Below are 19,010 nucleotides of genomic sequence, written 5' to 3'. Positions count from 1 at the left end.
ATTGTAAAGGTGATGTACAGAGGAAACCACAAAACAGTAAAATACCAAAGACCTCTTATTTCCATTGTGGAGTTCATTTTGATAAACACTTTTACATAATCATATTCGCATAACTATGGAGCTAAGAATTATCTTTGATCTCACCATGTGAATGTTCAGAGTCTGCTTTAATTTATCATATCCAAGTGAGTGTGTGTGTGTGTGTGTGTGTGTGTGTGTGTTTAGAAGCAAACTTTATAATCTCTCCAAAAAAACCTAAGGACTTCTCAGTGGACTCTGAGTGGCCCCAGACTCAGGCTTATGGGACCTCCTCTAGGCTGAGGGCCTCCTAAGATGGACCAGCTGTTAGGACTGAGTAGCAGCCCTCCCCCGTTAGGGATGTGGCCCACACAGCCCAGGTGGACTGGCTGGAAGTGTATCAACAGGGTGAAACAATGTACTCCATGGTTGGCTTTCCCAAGGAAAGGACTGTCACTTGAGAAGGAGCCAGTAAAGGGCTGACACTGAGTTACATGTTTAGTTTGGGTAGCTAGGAAGACAAGGACTTAAATGCTCAGGAAATAACAATTCATACATAATACATAGGGTTTGGAGTTCACATTGGAAAAGAGAGAAACAACTATGTTCAAGAGGGATAAACAAAAGAAATTGTGTGTGTGTGTGTGTGTGTGTGTGTGTGTGTGTGTGTGTGTGTGAGACAGAGAGAGAGAGAGAGAGAGAGAGAGAGAGAGAGAGAGAGAGAGAGAGAGAGAGAGAGAGAGAGAGACAGAGACAGAGACAGAGACAGAGACAGAGACAGAGAGACAGAGAGAATGTGCTTGCTCACATACACTTGCCAGTACTGGGGGTTGAACTGAAGTCTAGGGTACTCTCTTAAGTTTTTCATTCAAAGTTGGTGCTTTACTACTTGAGTTGCACCTCCAACTCTAGGTTTTTGCTGTTTAACTTTAGGTAAGAGTCTCACAGACTTTTATGACTAGGCTGGCTTGGAACCTCAATCCTCACATCTCAGCCACCTAAGTGAGTAGGAATACAAGGTGAGCCATCAGAGGCTGGCTTAGGAAAGATTACAGCAGAAAAGAGGTTAGGGATGACTGACCAACCCACTTAAGACTAGTTTTTATTTGCTCAGTGAATCAAAACCTTCAAAACAGGAAAGGAAACAGGAAGATGATTGGAATTACAAATGATATCTGAAAACATAAAATTTCTTAATATGATTGAAATAGAAATTTGGAAAATAGATTGCTAGATCATTTTGGTTATTTGCCTAATACTATATTTCTTTTCACATGATATAGAAATAAATAGAGGATAAATTCAGTGAAAGACTAGTTTTAATACTATCAAAATAATTAATGTGTATTATTCACAAGGGGTTTTAAAAGTAATTTTATTTTTGTTTGCAATGATTCAAAATCATGTTGTTGACTTAACTGAATGAATAAATGTATTGTAAAATTATTGTATTTCTTCTATTTTGTATTGCTTTAAATGCTGTCATAATGGATTTTCTTCATGAAACTAAGAAAAAAAGTAATTTTATTTTTTCCAGTGTTTATATTTTAGAAATGTGTATCACATATGCACTTATATACATATGTCAATTATACATATATAAATATTCACATGTGTATTTCTTAGATGAGAAAGGGCATGTCTTGTCAAGTCTGCAAACAAAACTGATTCCATTTTGGAGTTGTAAATAGACTAAGTAAATGAAATTCATTTTTTGAACAATTAATGAACCATTTTATACTGAATGTCTCTCCACATATTATAATACATGGTTCTAGAAATCAAGGCTGTAAGTTTTGGCTAATAACATGAAATGAATGAATTGAAATTTTTAACTAAATAAGGAATAAGGGGAAATAAAAGCAACAGCACCCTGAATTGAACCAGTCCTGCTCAACAGCCATTTATATAAATAACTGGTTTCACAAAATTAACTGACATTTGCCTACAATTATATCAACCTACTTTTAGGGTATGAATAATAATGGGATTTATTTTCCCATCTCAAAATTGGCTGGTGTAAATTCCCACAGTTCTAATTTATCTACTCTAATATCAGGAAGATTTAGTTGTAAGACACTTTAATTAGGGCTCTCTTTGTACTTGGTAGTTAGTTACTACCATTTTAGCTTCTTCAAGTTTTATATTCCCCAAGTAATTCTAGTGTACTGAAGAGCAAACATAGATTACCAAAAGGTTACCTCTCAGAATATTTAATAAAGGTAAAAAATAGCAGAATGGAAACTATTTCAAATACCAGATTGTTGAAAAGCTAGACTTACGGAATATAGTCTTCTGAGGTCCAAAAATCTAAAATTACTTCAGAAGGAAATAGTGACATTTGGAAGAGAGCAAACGATACCTGGCAGAGAGAAATCAGTAGGAGTTGGAAACTTATTGTATGTGAGGTCAAGGAAGGGGTCAAACATAAGTCCATCGTGACTTGCCTGGGAGTCTCAGAAAAGAAGTGAGATAACAAAGAGTCAGGAATCAAAAGCAATGGGTAGAAAATTAGCATTGGGAGAAAGAAATGTCCCATCTGCAAAAATGGGGGGATAGGAGGAGAAGTCCAGAGAAAACAAAAGGAAAGTTGTTTGATAAAATGTATTTGAGTTGAACTTTGTTTTCTCAGTGGTGCCAGGTCATCAGTTCAGAGTTAAAGGAAGAACAGACATAATATTATAGTATATATCTAGAATGCTCAGCAAAGGCTCTTATGTTGAAGGCTTGTTCCTCAAATTATGGCACTAAGAGGAAGTGTTGGAATCTTTAGGATGTTTTGCCTAGTGGAAGGAAGTTAGGTCATTAGGTATGTGCTTTTGAAGGATATTGGAATTCTAGTCTCTCTGTCTCTTTTTTTCTGTCTCTGTCTCTCCCCCTGTGTCTGTCTCTCCTTGCTTCCCAGACCCTAAAAGGCAAGTAGTCCTCTACCACATGCTTCCCCCATTATATTCTGACATATTACATACCCAAGATGAAGAAAAAATTGGCTATAGGCTCGAGCCTCTGAAACAATAAGCCAAATCAAACCTTTCCTTCTTTTTTTTTTTGCCAGTCCTGGGCTTGGGATCAGGGCTTGAGCACTGTCCTTGGGCTTTCTCAGAGAGCTCTACCACTTGAGCCTCAGCACCACTTCCGGCTTTTTGCTATGTATGTGGGGTACCGAGGACTTGAACCCAGGTCTTCGTGCATGCTAGGCAAGCACTCTACCACTAGGCCAAACTCCCAGCCCCCCTTTCCTTCTTTTAAAATGATTGTCCTAAGTAATCTGTCATAGTGATATAAAGGTGATAAATATAGTAAGATTAGAATTGTCCACTTGATTTTCTATTCTATGAAGGAATTTTTTAAACAGACTCCTTCTGCAAGAGTTATTGCTTTTCAACTGATATAATTACCTATGATTGTTAACCTTATTGAACATTAACATTTTAGAGCTCTCAAAGATCATAAAGGTAAGCATTTTGTACATATTGAAAGCAGAAATTTGGAAAGAAAGCCTATGGCCAAAGAAAAGCCACTTAAAGATATGCAAATGAAAACAATTTCATGCAGAAAAACAAATTTAATTCAAAACAGATAATGTCTAATCAGCTTTAAGAATCTATGATTTACTTTAAAACTTGGCAATTAAATAGTGACATATATTTAATGTAACATATATCCTTTAGTTTAAAAGTAGCACTTGCATAACTTACTCATTCCATAGGCATTGTGTCAAACACAATGAAAGATTATTTTTGAAGGTCATTTAAACTTTTGTCTTATATAATTTCAATAAAAAATTCTGGGGCCGGGAGTTTGGCCTAGTGGTAGAGTGCTTGCCTAGCATGCACGAAGACCCGGGTTCAATTCCTCGGTACCAAATACATAGAAAAAAAAAAGCCGAAAGTGGTGGTGAGGCTCAAGTGGTAGAGCTCTAGCCTTGAGAAAGTCCAAGGACAGGGTTCATGCCCTGAGCTCAAGCCCAGGACTGGCAAAAAAAAAAAAAAAATTCTATCGTGATCACATCAAATAAGTTCATAAGGATATAAGTAAACTCTGAAGAACTGTGACCATTCTCTCAAAGAAAATGTATTTACTCTGAAACATTCATTTGCCTCTGGCACTTATGGATCACACCTATAATCCTAGCTACTCAGGAGGCTGAGATCTGAGGATCTCAGTTAAATCTGAGCAAGAACATCTGTGACAACAAGAAGTTAGAAGTGGAGCTGTGACACAAATGGTAGGATGCTAGCTTTGCACACAATAACTCAGAGATAGGTTCTAGGCCCTGAATTCAGGTTCCAGGATTGGCACAAAATGAAACAAAAGACAAAAGAAAATACTATACATTCAAAATCTAAATTACATTGGAGTCATTGGTGTGACTTTATATCATTGCCCTAAGTGGTTTATTTTTTAAAACCATTAAAAGGTTGTCTTTAACAAAGAATAAGTATTCTGAGTTCTACTACAAAGATCATGTGGAATTAGAATTCAGGACTTAATTACAAAACCTTATAAATATAACACACACCCCAACACAGATATATGCACACAATAAATATTTTCTTATACACATACAGCTATTTTCGAATAAAGCTTAAATTATCCTAGGAAGATTTCCATTTCCTCTAAATATCTAAAAACTATAGTTTAAATAATTAGAATGAAAACTATTCACAGTGAATATCTTTAAAAGATATGTCTCCAACAAAAACATGAGAAGGGTTATCAATTTGTGAGAAGTAATGCACCTACTACCTGGTGAATGTAACTGCAACCCCTCTATACATTACCTTGACAATAAAAAAAATAAAAATAAAATAAAATAAAAGACATGTCCCCAGTGCCTTCTCTTTAAAAGAAACAACAACAAAAAAGTAAAGGTAGTATACAGAAGGGTTCAAGTTACATTGAGTACATTTCTCATTGAACAGTGCTTTAAGCAGCAATGCTCCTGATTGCGATTGAAAACCTATGTGGTAAATTACAGAAAAGAAGGAAACGTAGACAAGGAAATAAAAGGAATCCAGATGAGCTGCTCAAGATTGTTGAAAACAATGGAGAGATGCCATCAAGTGGCTGAAGGAAGAATTCAAGAGAGGATTTTTTTTTTTTCCCTATACACTGCCATCTGGTGGCCATAAATTACTTAAGACCAATAAAAATCATAGGAGCATTACTCATTCTCTAATTTAAGGTTTGCCATTAACAGTTGTCAAATCCATTAAGAACTTTTATAAATCACTTAATGTAGTGCTAGAATCATGGAAAGTATTAATAATGGAAACCAATCATCATTTTATAGAAGGAAAGTAGGTTTACATGTAATTCAGAAAATAATTCTAGGGAATTTTTCCATAACAAACTATGTTTGAGGAAATAACCTACAACAGTATTTAACTAGTTCATAAAATTTTATTTTTCTATATCCACTGACAGGCTAAAATAGGATCATAGGCATCTTTTGTGGCTTACAGCTCATAAATTGTCTCATTCATTAGATCATTTATTTCAATCTTCACAAATATTTCTCCATTAGAGTCTTTTTCCTTGTAGTAGTACAAGAGTTTGAACTCAGAGCTATGGGTTAGTCAGGTAGTTTACTGCTTAAATCACACATCCAGCCCTTCTTGCCTCTGCGTTTAAGCACGAGTAAAAGCAAATGTTTGCAACCTAGAAACTGTGGATGTGTAGCTATTGTGATCTTTGACACATCTTTTACTCTGTTACTCATGCATTTCATATATGTAATTTGGGCTCTTTTTCCCATTTTAATTGTACAAACACTACAAGATTATTGTTGTGAATGAATTATCGGAAATTTCTTCTCTTGAAGCAAGCTCAGCCTTGCCATTGCATCGTACAGACAGCTGCTTGCCATAATTATCTTGTTTGCAAAAGGGAGTGGTCTCATCTCATCAAGAGTTAGGGGAGAGAGGGGGGGAGAGTTTCCTCTTTGATCTCTTTCCAAGATCTAAGATGTGACATAGTCAAGAGGGATTTTAGCCCCTCTGAAGCCCTTTCTGTTTTGCCTTTTATTTAGAATTATGGGGAAACAAGAAAAGAGAAAAATGAGAAAGCAATAAATAACTTCAAAGTTATAAGGGTCCAATATTGGATTTAGTAATCAATGGGGTGGGAATTCAGAGGTGGTTGTGACTGCTAACATTTGCATTGGTCATGTCTCCCTGTATTCGGGAACATAGTCTTGCTCCTTTGATTTTGTTATAATCCTAACTTCCTGGCACAGCAGTGTATCTACTTGCTAACACTGGAGTAGTATTCCTTTTTTAATTTCCTCAGGGCCAAGTGTGTGCTAGGCATGAGGCACACAGGACAGAAGCTGCTGACTTCAAGGACTCCTCCAGACTGAACAGGAGGTAGAGTACACATAAATACCTTTAATAAAACATGATGGGGCCTCCAAGAGAAATAAACAACAGAGGTATGAAGGCAAAGAGATGGTCTTGTTCGAGTCCGTCACAGGAAGTACACATACTTAGGCACTCATTTGAAGGATGAAAACAAGTGCAACAGGTAAGCAATAGAAGGGAAGGAGGAGAGGGGAGGGAAAAGAAGGGGAGGGAGAGAAGAGAATATTCAGAATGTTAAATAATCACAATTTTCTCTCATAAGTTAATGTGAATTTTGAGTTTGTGGGGATAAAAATGACACCAGTGCTGGTGCAATGAAAATCTCTATGCCGTGAGCATGACAGGTAGTCCATAAAAACACTAAACAATAGTGTTGTGGAATCCAACATGGTATCCAACGTACCATCAATGTAATATGTTAGTATAGGCCAGATTGAGCTATTGCATTATTTCTATGTTTGATTTACCTAAAGGACATCAATATATAACCTGAGAAATTGTGTATTTATACCACTCCTAAGGGAGTTACCTTTATAGGCCAGTTAGTAACCCATGAATATAGGTTTAAGTTTGTACTTCCATGTACATTGTATATGTGTGTGTGTGTGTGTGTGTGTGTGTGTGTGTGTATGTGTGTGTGTGCGTGCATATGTGTACGTGCTAGTCCTGGGGCTTGAACTTGGGGCCTGAGCACTGTCCCTGAACTTTTATGATCAAGGCTAGCACTTTACCTTGAGCCACAGCCCCATCTCCAGCATTTTATGGGAGCAGGGAATTTATTGGAGATGAATTTCATGCAATTTCCTTCCACAGTTGGCTTCAAATGTTGATCCTCGGAGCTCTGTATCCCAAATAGCTATGATTATCTGCATGAGCCACCAGTGCTCAGCTTACAGTGCTTGGGTGCATGTGTATGTGCTGGTTATGAAGTTTGAACTCAGGGTCTGGGTGCTGTCTCTGAGCTTTTGTACTCAGTCTAGCACTCTACAACTTGCACCACTACTTTCAGCTATTTGGTGTTTTTAATTGGAGATAAAGAATCTCAAAGACTTTGCTGTCCAGGCTGGCTTCGAACCACAATCCTCAGATCTCAGCCTCCTGAGTAGGTAGGATAATAAGCGTGACACACCAGTGCCCAGTTTATATTACTTATTTTTAGTTAATATTTTAACTGCTCAGAATCAAACCCAAAATCTTGAACATGATAAGCCCCTTACCACTGAGCTTACTCTGCAGTCTTTTATGGTCTGGTTTTTAAGCCTGAATAAACAGTATCCAGGGATCTTTTGATGGTGACATTTAACATCTACCCTCTATTACAGTTGATATTTAGATAACTTTTAATTTTCATGTACTGGCCTGATTGCCTAGCATTCCACGAATGACTCTATGTTTATGGGTTAAAGAAGGTTATCCTGTCTTATGTTCCCTCCCATCCTCTCACCACTTGAGTCATTCTCAACCAGGACAGCAACTCCGGGTACAAGGTGTCTCACAGGATGGAAGGAGGCCACAAAACAATTGGAAAAATAAGGACCCAGGTTCTCTAATATGTGAATGATCTTACCTGTTCATTTTACGTAACCTTTACTTGGTGTTCTAGCCCACAAAAATAGTGTGATTGACTCTGACTCAATTGTGAAGATCATCAGTGGTACAAGGGCATTGAAACATGACAAACAAAAGGACAAACAGCTGAAGAAGCAAATGCATGTGTGGAGTGCTGTGTTCTCTCTCCAAATCAGGAGACAATTCACAGTTGGAAATGCAAGCCATATCTTCCTAATCATCTGTAATTTCTCATATAACCAACTTAACAAACGTCATCACTGAGTCAGGGGCTGGTGGCTCATAACTATCATCCTTGCTACTCAGGAGGCTGACATTAGGGAGATTGATGCTCAAAGCCAGAAAAATCCCAAGAAACTCCATCTCCAAAATAATTGTAGAAATCAGAAATATAGGTGCAACAGTGGGGTTCAGATGATAGAGTGTCACACAAGGAAGCAACTCAGGGTTGACTCATGGTGTTCAACCCTCAGTGTCACAGGGAAACAAAAACAAAAACAAACAAAAAAAAAGGAGTCATGCTACCAGGCACTGGTGGCTCACATGTGTAATTCTAGCTACTCAGGAGGCTGAGCTCTGACAATCCTGCCAGCTTGGGCAGGAAAGCTCCTGAGATTCTTATCTTCTATAAGCCATTCTGTTGGAAGTAGCACTGAGGCTTCGGTTGGTAGAGCATTAGGTTTTTAGCACAAAAGCATAGGGACGATGCTCATTTCCTGAGTTCAAGCCCCAGGATCACAACAACAACAACAACAACAACAACAACAACAACACAACAACAACAAAAGAAATGAGAACACTTAATTATCTCAATAAAGCTCACAGGGGAGATGGGTATGAACCCTTCAATTGCATTAAATGATTCAACCACAAGTTCCCAGATCAAACTTTAAAAGAAAATAATACTCTGCTTTACCAATGAAGCTTCACTAGGTATACTCTCCTCCCTCTCATGAGCCTACATGCGGGCATTTATTTGATGCTTAGAAAATATGCCTAGATTGTGGCAAACCACTATTAGCTGCCTTGTCTGCACCAAAGGTAGCAGTAGTAGGTGACTTCTCCAGTCCTTTGGAGCAAGTTTGAAGGAAGAATTGAGACAGGTATATTTCAAAGCTACAACCCTGCCCTTCCCAGAAAACTCTTTTTTGCCTCCCTTCCTTTCTACATTATAACCCACCAAACCAACAAAAAAGTCCACTCATCTTCCAGAGTATTTCTATCATAAGACATATTATAAAAATCTGTTTAATGCCAAATTAAGAAAAAATATTCTTAGAAGTATCTTAGTTGCATGTGGGTGTACCGTTTCTCATCACTACTACAGAAATAACGTGTAATGTCACATCACAAAGTATTTTAACAAAGGAATACATTTAATGGGTGATGATTCCAAAGAAAGATATTTTTAATGAAACGCCCACTTGATTTTCTGAAAACTTGTGTGAAAGTGTTCATATTTTAATAGGAATAAAAGAAAAGATAAGTTAGAACTTTCATAGCAGAAAGAAAAATATTATAAAAGCTTAGGAAATAAAATCTATCACCTACAAAATGTATTATATATTTTCAACTCAATAAATTATTTTTTTGAGATTTTTTTCAGCTTTTTTTTGAGCATCATACCAGATGGGCTATAGTGGCCAGAAAGATGATCAGAATGTGATTTATTGTCCTGACAATAAGTGGAATTTCTCAGGTAGCTTATTCAAATTATTACCTCTCACATCCTGCCTGGGCTGGCTTTGAACCACATATCTTTACATCTCAGCCTCCTGAGTAGCTAGGATTATATCCTGGCCACCAGTGTCATGGGAAAATATCCTTGGCACCAGTGTCTCCTGTAGGGCTGACATTTATGATTGTTCTCCTTCTTCCTTTATTTTGTCACTTTGTCTAACTAGTGGTTATTTCCTCTGCTTCACTAAAGCCCAAGCCAGAATCTGACACACTTACTTCTCTTTCCTGACTCTCCTGTTTGCATGACACAGTATATTTAACAGAGACCTGATGCCTGTCTGGGCTCTTGCTTTCCTTGCATCCAGCCAGCACAAGTGATAGGATCCCAGCACTGCATCCTTGAGAATCATTTATTTGAAATGTCCAAAGGATTGAAGGCTGTCAATATAGATATAGCTAGATGTTTTTTATATCATGAGAGAGCAATAAAAGGATATTGGTCAGAACCTTGAAAGAACAAAACTATTTATATTATTATTATTATTTTGCAGAAGGTCTATAAAGTGTATCATCAGTCTATATACATTTTATTCTGTTTCCTCTTTCAGGCCTTTATCCCTCTAATAAATATTTCTGGTAATCCTTTCCTGTCTTTTTCTCTTTTTTATTGAACGTTGAAGGGGTGGGGAGTTTGTATAGTATTTAAGAATCAGTCACATAGAAAAGAGGAAATATGTTTTTTCTATGTTTTTACTATGACTGTGTCCACGTTCATGTCCAGAACCCATTTCTATGAACAATCTGATCACTCAGGACACTCAGTATTCAATATTCCATCTGGAACCCTAGCTTTTCCTTTCTGTTTCTTTCTCTCTATACTCATTCCACTAGTAAGCAAATAAGCCCAAAAGCATAAATGAAAAGGTTAAACCAGGCATTGGCGGCTCACACCTGTAATCCTAGCCATTGAAGAGGCTGAGATTTGAGGATTGCAGTTTGAAGCTAGCCTGGACAGAGAAGTTCATGAGACTCTTAGCTCCAACAAACCACTAGAAACCTGGATGTGGCACTGTGGCAGATCACTAGCCTTGAGCTGAAGAGCTCAGGGACAGCCCAGCAACAACAACAACAATAACAATAAAATTAGCATGGCCTTATTTTGATATTTGTTTTTGTGTGATAAAAATATTTAGTATTACTTTCATAAATTTCTAAGAGTACAGAACAGTATTTTAGATGAAAAATATCATACTGTGTAGGACATTTTCAGAGTTAACTTATTTCATGTGACAGACTTTGCGTACATTGTTAATAGTTTCTTACTTCTTCCTCTCCCCAGATCATGGTAATCTCCACTACCCTCTGATTCTGGAATGGTTTTAGATACATCATTTGCTTGAAATCAAATATTTATCTGTATTTATCAGTAAGTGACTTACAGATAAATCATTTCCTTTAGAATGATAGTCTATTAATGAACTGAAAGTTCATTCTTCGAACACTATCTCCCACACATAGAATAAAAGGAGCCACACCAAATGACAGAAGTTATATTTAACACCGCATGACTCAACCTTTAACAAAAAGTAACCCTGTTAATCAATGACAGATTCATAGAGAGTTACAGAAATAATTCCATCAATCTGGAGAGCTATATCTCTCTATACCTTCTCATGGCCCAGTAGCATTGCCTCCTTATCCTGTCCTTCAGTTCTCACCTCCTCATAAAAGGACTCCTAAGTCCTCAATTACATGAACCTCCATGTTTTCATAATAGATAATAGTGTTTTATTTTCATAATAGATAATAGCCTTTCAAAACTATAGCAAATAATTACCCATCTCTATGATCAGTCTGTCCATTCAGACCAGGAAAACCATGAGAACAAGACTTCTTTCTGTACCGTTGCTGACTGTGATTCCAAAACCCAGCAGATGGCTACTCACAGGAGTCTCCTGGTCAATGGTTGTGGAATTAATGTATAATGCGATTTGCAGGCAAATACATGGCTACTGATCTTCCCTAAGCACACTGAATTGCAGTACTCTGCTGTCATAACTCCAGGCACAGAAGGCATCCATCAGCCTCCACACATAATCTCCTCTCTGCCACTCCCCACAGGACAGATAGAACTCCCAGAGGCCACCTCTCCCTTTAAGTGACAAGACTCACTCTTTAAAAAGAATGCCAAGAGATAGCAAGAGGCATTTTTCTTGGTGGTCAAATAAGGTAAGGAGACGTAACAGATGTTGTATTTTTGAGTACTGCATTTGTGACTATTTCTTGGGAGGGGTAAAAAGGATGACAATCATCACATAAATAAAACAAACCACAGATTTCCATGTGGGCTCTTAGCATTGCTCCCAGGCTGCATGAGAAGGGAAAAGAATTGTTTTCCATCTCCAAGCATTTCAGATCTGAGATTAGCCACCCTGATGGGTTCCTAGATTTTGAAGCTGTTACAAGATTTAAATGAGCAAAATCTATGGGGAGCAAATTCACTAGAAAACTTTGAAATGTTTTATATTGATTATTCTTAATAGTTCCCCCCACATTTTTTACATTGATAATTTTAAATTATTTACCCCCAAACCATTGCTCATGGACACAGGTAATAAAGTTCATATTGGGCCTATGATATTGTCAGAAACTCTTCCTGAACAAAAAGAACTACTTAGTGCTAGGAAGAAATGTTCTTAAGGAGACCTGAAAGCCCTTTCGTGAACTTTTGGCAACAGCTGGTAGATTTGTTCACAGAGAAAAAAGATGTCTAACTGGGGAAAGTGACACACTGAATTTGAAAAAAGAAACATTTCACAGGAAAGTAAGCTACTGAATTTTTCCAGCGGAGTAAACCACGCATACAAAGAAGTGAAATTGCCCAGTACCAGTGGCCCATACCTGTACTCCTAGTTACATAGGAAGCTGGAATCTGAGGATAGTAGCTTAAAGCCAGGCTGGGCAGGAAAGTTCAAGAGATTGTTATCTCCAATCAATCACCAGAAACCAGGAAAATGGTGCTGTACCTCAAAGTGGTAGAATACTAGCTTGAGTAGAATAGTTCAGGGATTGCACGCAGGCCCTGACTTTACAGTTGCCAAAAATTAATTAATTAAAATATAAATACATCCCAGTGATTAGAAATGTTTGCTCAAAAAGTATTTCTGAACTTATTTTTTTTTTTGCCAGTCCTGGGCTTGAGCTTAGGGCCTGAGCACTGTCCTTGGACTTTTCAAGGCTAGAACTCTACCACTTGAGCCTCAGCACCACTTCTGGCTTTTATCTATGTATGTGGTACCGAGGAATTGAACCCGGGTCTTCATGCATGCTAGGCAAGCACTTTAACCACTAGGCCAAACTCCCGGCCCCGCTGAACTTATTTTGAATAAAAGACACTCAAAAGTTTAGTAGAATCGTAAGTCTTTACTTTGAGAGTTCTAAAGCACCACGATTCCAGTTTTTAGGTGAAAGGAAACAAATGTGAGAAAGTAGGGGGGAACAAAAAGCATTCTTCACACTGTTAGATCCATAGAAGTGATTTCTTCTTCACACCTGGCTAGGATCAGAGATTACAATTTTATCTGCTACCTTCTATTGGAATATTTTCAGAGGCAGGAAGAAGAATGGTATGCTCAGTATAACAGAGAAAATTAGCACATTTCTGTTCCAAGTTAGTAAGCTATATCCAGGATCTTGGTACCTGCACAGAACAATGGAGCAGAATAATCTCATTTGAAATCAAATCCTACTTTTCTCTGGAGGCTAAAACCATTATAAAAAGTCACATCCACCACTGGCCAGTGTGCTAGGGATGCTAGAGATACAGACAAGAGAACAAAGAACTATCCTTTTAAGCTTTTTTTTTTTTTTTGCAATGTGTTAAATCCTGACTTTGAACAGCTTTAAAAAGAACTGGAGAAACAGAAATGTAAACAAGTTCTTTCTGATAAACTATAGGGAATATATCTAAATGCTTGAGCAACAATGTAAGCTGCCTCTTCCAGCTGTTTTTTGTGGTGCTGGTCTTGGGACTTGAACTCAGAGCCTGGGCACTGTTCCTGGGTTTTGTTATCATTGTTAGTGTTGTTGTTCAAGGCTAGCCCTCTACCACTTGAACTACAGCTCTACTTCTGGCGTTTTGGGGTGGTTAGAGATAAAAGTCTCATGGATTTTTCTGCCTAGATTGACTTGAAAAATGACTGTCAGATCTCAACCTTCTCAGTGGCAAGAATTACAGGGGTGAGACCCTAGCTGACCTTTACAATCTTTATAAAGTGTCTTACAGGAATGGTCTTGCCTGAAATTCCTTTTGAAGTTTGACTGCCATGAATGGTTTCCTGTAGGACATTTTTCAGATGATGGAACAAGAGCCCAGGGCTGATTCTGAAGTGTTCACGCTCCACATTTTAGTTTCTACATCATTTTCATTCTCTCATTCAAGAGAATAAGTATTTGCATATCTCAAGTTCTATCACTCTATCGAATCTAACTGAAGAGTGAAAGCCAAGAGTCTGCCTGACTCAGTTTGCAATTCTACAGGTCCCATCTAGTACTTTCCTTAGAACTGTGTATTTGTTGACTACGTGCTGATGAAGTTATGAGACTGCTTTGCCTAAAGCATTCCTATAGGTTCATCACCACACTCAAAATATATTAAAAACATCTGTCAGTATAATCTGGGCCCCGATTCCTCCCGTAACTCTGCTGCTTTTGCCAACAACTAGCTTTAGATCTATTCCTTGACATCATCCAGCTGCCCTGGTCTTGGAGACACAGGAGTTGCTGCTGCTCTTAACTAGAATGCTGCATGCAAGTAACAGGTTTCTGGTAATGCTAGGCTCCTTTCATCATTCCTCTCCTCTAGAACCCAGCATACAAGGTATCTCCTGAGGAGTCCTGGCTCCTAGCCCTCAAACCCTTCAACCGTCTCTGCCTTCCCTATCACATCAGTCTGTGTAACCAGTGGAACACGGTGGAGTGATACATTATGATTATGGTTCAAAGATGACCCTGTCACGCAGTAAGTAATGCTCCAGCTGAACAGTTAAGCCGGGTTAGTGTCTATAATCCTAGCAATGGAGAGAGTAGGATTATGGTCCAATATTAGTTCTGAGCAAAAAAAACATAAGACTCAATCCAAAATATAACTACACAAAAAGAAAAGGTGCTGGAGGTATTGTTTAAGAGATAGAATGCCTCCCTAGAAATTTCAATGCCCTGGGTTCAAATCCCAGTAATATAAAAAGGATTTATTGATAGAATAACTTAGTACTCCTTCCTATGAAAATCCCATTTCACTTGGTAAAAGCATATAAGGAGTTAAAGTAGTATATAACTAGTTAAATCCCTTCCCCAAACACTCTAATAACTCTTTCCTCCATACAGAATAACTAAGACACAACAATAGGCATTCTCCACTCTGTAAATAACTCCATATTCTCATCTAAATGTATAATAAAAAGTTTTAAGCTAGGTCCAGTGCCTTGTGCTTGTAATCCTAGCCACGCAGGAGGCTGAGCTCTGAGATTCGTAATTTGAAGCCAGCCCATTCAAATCCATGAGGCTTCTATCTCCAATCAAATACCAATGCTCCCTCCTCTCAAAAAATGGAGCCAAAAGTGGAGCTGTGGTTCAAATGGTAGAACACTAGCCTACAGCCCAAAAGTTCAGAGACTGCATATTTTTGTGCCCCAGGACTGGCATACACACACACACACACACACACACACACACACACACACACACACATATTATTATTTTTTGCTATTCCTGGGCCGTGAACTCAGGGCCTGGGCACTGTTCAAGGCTAGAGCTCTACCACTTGAGCCACAACACCATTTCTGGCATATATATATATATATACATATATATATATATATATATGTGGTACTGAGGAATTGAACCCGGGTCTTCGTGCATGTTAGGCAAGCACTCTACCATTAGGCTAAGACCACGGACCACAAATTATTTTTGAGTAATAAGTATTTTGGGAGGAAGAAATTAGAAGAATGAGAATATATAATATATATTTACATAATAGAGTAAATATTTTAATTAAATAAAATAGGAAGAAATTGGGAAAATATTATGAATCAGATATAAGGCAGATGAAGGAAATTATCACTAGAAATCATCAAAACAGAGAAGAAAATATTTATTTTGATGAAGGAAAAAATGAAATACTTATAAAGGAATTAATCACATTATCTTCAAATTGTCTGCAAGACCTGAACCTGAGCTACCCAAAGCCAATGCAGGAGCACAAGGTGGAAAGGAGAAGCACTGCTCTGTCCCTAGCTGTCTTCTCTAAGTCAAATATACAGCTTTTAAAATTCTACCAGGGACAAAGCCTGAAAAACAAATAGCATAGATGGTAAAATCCTGCAGTTCTGTGACCAGGAAATGGAGTAAAGCAATTTGCACACATACCCTGTGCACATCTCATATTTCAGTATGAATCTTGAAGCTCCATATGCGTCACCACCCTGTCAGCAATTCCTAGGAGAAACCAGATCTGTTTCCTGCTATCCTTCCAGAAAGCTCTTTCAGCCTCTCTGGGGTCTGTCTGTACAAGTGCCTTTTTTCCATATAATTTTTATTGTAATTAATAGAGGGGTTACATTATATGCACCAGATAGAATGTGTATTACTTCACGAACATTGACACCCTTTCTCATGTTTGGTCCCCATTTTCCTCACCCCACCCTACCCCTCATATTGTCTCTCCCCACTTCCCTATCCAATTTCAAATAACCAAATACAAATATATCCAATATATCAGATAACAAAGTGAGATACTGTAACAATATGAGATAACCAAGGGATCGCAAAAGAGCTAAGAGATAACATAGTACATTAAGGACAACCATCACTCATTATGTGGCTTTTGTTTCTAGATCCTGGAGGTCCTTTCATTTAGCATCATTCTATATGCCCTTAAGTATCTAGGTTTTGCTCTATTGTAAATCTCTGCTAGGAGATCCCAAGGTTTCTACTGATTATGACAAATGAGGGAAACCATTGAGCCTATGGCTGGTCCTAAGGCTTGGATTCAGGGCCTGGCCACTGTTCCTCACCTTCTTTTTACCCAAGGGTAGCATTCTCCCACTTAAACCACTATGCCAGTTCTGCCTTTTCTTGGAAGTTTATTGGAAATAAGGGTCACATGGACTTTCCTGCTCAAGTTGGCTTTGAGCCATGATCCTCAAATCTCAGCCTCATAAGTAGCAAAAATTACATTCCTGAGCCAGCAGCAGCCAGCAGAAAAATGCCTCTTAATCATCTCTTTTAATCATGTGCCCTAATCCTTTCCTGTATGGTATGATGACATTCCAATGACGCTGCCCTGGCAATTATACTAGAATCTATCTGCTGATACAAACACATCAAGTTCTACAAAAATTTTAGATGAAGGCGGAGTGGTGTCCAGATAACCTTGGCTGATCTTGAACTCACAATCTTCATGCCTCAATTTCCCAAGTGCTAAGTTATCGGGCAAGTGCCATCACACCTATCTTCCCATCACACATTTTGAAGTTCTAATTTAAAATAAAAGCTCCAGCTGGAATGAGATGTGGGGATGATCTCTGTGTGAGTAAATATTCCAAGGAATCAAAGTTTAAGTAAGGCTTGTGAGCCTGTGGTTTTCTAATAAACACTAGTAATCAAATGAGTCCTGATGGATAAACAGGCAAAAGAGTGGGGTGTGCTTGCCTTTTGCTTAACTTGATATCCAATGCTTATATTGGCACATAATTTTCCCATATTTAAAGTGATGAATCCTTTTTTTAGCTCCAAGACTTTATTTCTACACTAGTTATATAGGATTTTGTCTTTGTGGACTTTAACATCATCAGAATTCCTTCACTGTGCCTGCAAACTGTTTTCTCAGTGCATCAGGTCCATTCATAGGAGAAATGCAGAACGAAACTCATAATGCAGAAAAGAGGGGTATGTGCCATCAAACAGAGCTCCATAAATGAGGAACCCCAAAATTCTATTATTGATGAAACGAGATGACTAGAATATAGAGTCTTTCTAATACTACATGTAAAGAAGAGAATAAAACACTGATTTTCAAAGGTACGTAAGTCGGGCTGGGAGTTTGGCCTAGTGGTAGAGTGCTTGCCTAGCATGCACGAAGACCCGGGTTCGATTCCCACAAAGACCCAGGTTCTATTCCTTGGTACCACATAATTAAAAAAAGGCAGAGTGGTGCTGAGGCTCAAGTGGTAGAGTTCTAGCCTTGAGAAAACTCCAAGGACAGTCCTCATGCCCTGAGCTCAAGCCCAGGACTGGCAAAAAAACCCAAAAAAACAACAAAAAAAAACCCCACAAAGATACATAAGTCTTCAATTAGAGTTAGACATGAGAGGAAAAGAACACATGAAACTTCATGTGTTTGGGGTTATGTACAAAAGCTTTCATTTTACAACAAAAGCTTTAAACCATTCAAAGTTGAACCATAAAATACTGATTTTTCCCAAACTTAATTTTACTTATTTGATTGCTTTCTTTGCTTGCTTGCTTACTTACTCCTTCCTTCCTCCTTCTTTCTCTTGCTTCCTTCCATCATTTCTGTCTCTGTCTCTCTCTGTTTCTCTTTCTTCCTTATTTTTTGACACTACTTGGGTTTAAATTACCCAGGGCTTCATGCTTATAAGTGCTCTATTACTTGAGCAGTGTCCCAGCCCTTTTTGCCTTAGTTATTTTTTTTTTGCCAGTCCTGGGCTTGAGCTCAGGGCCTGAGCACTGTCCTTGGACTTTCTCAAGGCTAGAGCTCTACCACTTGAGCCTCAGCACTACTTCCGGCTTTTTTCTATGTATGTGGTGCCGAGGAATTGAACCCGGGTCTTCATGCATGCTAGGCAAGCACTCTACCACTAGGCCAAACTCCCGGCCCCTGCCTCAGTTATTTTTCAAATAGACTTTTATGCTTTTGCCTGGGCTGGCCTCTGTTCACGATCCTCTCAACTCTAACTTTGGAGCAGCAGGGATTATAGCTATGTGCCAACACACTGAGCCTTTAACATGTTTAATAAAAAGAAACAGCATTCATAATAATGACATATCACTTTGCATATGTAGAAATGTTATCAGTGAGAATGTCAGACCATCAGAGAAAAGCTATTAAGGGACACAAAGCCCTAAATTATCCTTGGTCAATGATTCCAGGCAAAACTGATTCTTCCCAATTGTAATGGAAAGAAATAAAGTTAAAGTAAAAAGATAACTGTAAGTTAACAAAAAAGCTCAGTTATTTCTCAAGTTCTTTTTTGTTTAGAGTTCTTTCCTAAACAAATTTGTCATTTAGGGAGAGCAGGGAAGGGAGGGCAATTTCTGCGTATTATTTTCTTCCAGACAACTTGTTAAAGACTA

This window comes from Megascapheus bottae, chromosome 3, assembly GCF_031878675.1.
Source record: "Megascapheus bottae isolate mThoBot1 chromosome 3, mThoBot2.hap1, whole genome shotgun sequence".
NCBI lineage: Eukaryota > Metazoa > Chordata > Mammalia > Rodentia > Geomyidae > Megascapheus > Megascapheus bottae.
The sequence above is the reverse complement of the archived record's forward strand: the minus strand, read 5'-3'. Positions refer to the sequence as shown.